This window comes from Leopardus geoffroyi, chromosome A1 (genome assembly GCF_018350155.1).
Source record: "Leopardus geoffroyi isolate Oge1 chromosome A1, O.geoffroyi_Oge1_pat1.0, whole genome shotgun sequence".
Lineage (NCBI taxonomy): Eukaryota > Metazoa > Chordata > Mammalia > Carnivora > Felidae > Leopardus > Leopardus geoffroyi.
In genome coordinates, this window is record NC_059326.1 from 162511803 (window position 1) to 162513953 (window position 2151).

The following is a 2151-nucleotide window of genomic DNA, read 5'->3' on the forward strand; positions in this document are numbered from 1 at the left end:
AGACAGTATTCAAAACCCACAAGTAGTTCCCTGGACATGCCAGTCACATAATGGTTACGGTTACATATTTTCATCATTCACTGAGCACCATTAAGTTGAGCTTTTATTAGAATATATATCTATTTAAAGTATAAATCACTATTTAATATGTTGGCCTAGCACAAGATATCCATGACAAGATGTAAAATTCATTATGCATTATTAAAGAAACTCAAAGAGTTTCCACAACCAAAGAGGAATTAATTTTGCAAAAGTCTGGAGAAGTGTAAAGATTTTAATCTTACCTTAAGAACTCTTAATGAGAGATCGGTTCAAACAGAGTTCATCATCTCTGAAATGGAACACAAAAAGTGCTACCTTCAGGAAGTAAAATAAAATTTAAGTAGGATAATACATAGTTTATTTGGACTCATGGTTAAGATAAGTTATAAATGCAATTTTTTCTACACATCTTAAAGATACTGGATGAGTGGCAGAAAGAAAGCCTGAAGAATAAAGGAAGTAAATTTACATTGGGACAAACACCTACACCTACACTTTTTTGCAATGTAAACTTCCTCCTAAGAGGAGTAGGATTTCCAGAAATTTACCATTAAATAAACCAGGTTCACATGTTCAGAAATAGTTCTAAGCTATGTCAACAACACAAAACCGTAGCCACCTCCTGGGTAAACTTCAAAACCACAGACGTGGTATTCAGTAAATTAAAGACATCATCTGGACAAACACAGGAGAGAGTTATTAAATCTTTGTGTCCGGTAGCCAGTTTCTGCAGCGACGCCCAAACACAGAGAGATCTTTACTCCAAGAGAGAGCATTTGTGATTCAATACATATATCTGCAGTAGCCAGAAAGTAGGTGAGAAACAGAGGAGGCAAGCATTCTCTGCTTCTGGGCTTTCACCTCAGTCTTTTAGGAAACTAGCTTGTATCTCATCAGAATGAACGGGCAGGAAAGGCACCAGGATGGTGAATAAGACTTTTCCTTTGGGCTCTGCTCACAGAGGAGGGGGACAAGGGTTTTCGTAGACATTTCTGCAATAAATTCTCCCTTGGCATGGGGAGCCGGAGATGCCAACACAACTGTCACTACTGCTGCGGTGGCGATGTTGAACTTTTACCGGGAAAAGTGTAGAGAAGCACACACACATCTCAACAGCCTTTGTCTTTAATTCATGATACTAACACGCAAGCCCATAGGAACACATATATACTATATACTGTCCCAATCCTCTCTCCCATCTACATTCACCTTTCATGTATGGCTTGACTTTATGTCATATCCTGAATCATCCCCTGAGTTGTATTTCCCTCTGTCCCTCAGTTGTCGCTATTTCTTTTGCTTTGTAAAAAGATCAGGAGCAGACTTGCCCGCCTCTTCCTGAAGGAGCGCAGGTCGGGTGCCCAGGAAAGTCCTGGAGGCACCAGCTCCGCAACTTTTCTTGATAGGAAAGTGGGGGGAGGGACAGCCGAGGGGAAGAAATCTACAAAATGTTACTAGTCAGTGGAACGGGGATCCCTCCGCGGAGTTGGAGCGTCTGTGAAGTGAAGCGGCGGCTTCCTCAGCCCCTAAGCTCCTGAGTCCACACCTGTGAGACCCGGTGCCCTCGCGTGCTGTTCACACCCGCACTACCCGCGGCGCTCCACACCACTTCTCTGGGGCTAAGCTTTCTTTTCAGATGAGCGCCCTTGTGCATCGGAGGTGGTGGCCACTTGTGCAATTGAGCTCCGGGATGTCGCTTGTCCTTTCCGCTTCCTCGCCGGAAAATGAGAAAAACCAGCCAATCGCCGGGCTGAGGGGGTGGAGGCTGCTGTTTCCTCAAGCTGCGGGCGCCACCTGCACAAGGCAGGAATCAGGAATCTCCTTCCCTCTTTCCCCTCCCCTCCCACGTCCTCTTCTAATTCCTCTCTCTCTCTCTCTGTCTCTTTCTGTCTCTCTCTCTCCTCTCTCCTCTCCTTTTCTCCTCTCTCTCGTGCGTTCTCTCTCTCTCCCTCCTTCCTTCACCCAGTCGCTCTCTCCCTCCCCAACTGTCTCTTGGGCGAGCACACACACTCTGGCAAGCACCAACCCTTGCACACCCCTGGAAGAAAGCAGCGCGCTAAAAGTCAGGTCGCCCTCCCGGGAAACCTACATATCAGCTGTCTGGAAGTC

General features: G+C 45.7%; 1 long non-coding RNA gene across 1 annotated transcript; it reads right to left on the bottom strand.

Annotated features, from left to right (window-relative positions):
* Positions 1–256: 256 nt before the first annotated feature.
* On the bottom strand, positions 257–1880 carry LOC123603820. Its single transcript, XR_006715065.1, has 2 exons — positions 1589–1880; positions 257–331 (listed from the first exon to the last, which is right to left on the bottom strand). It is a non-coding gene; the product is annotated as an uncharacterized LOC123603820 (long non-coding RNA).
* Between the last annotated feature and the right edge of the window lie 271 nt (positions 1881–2151).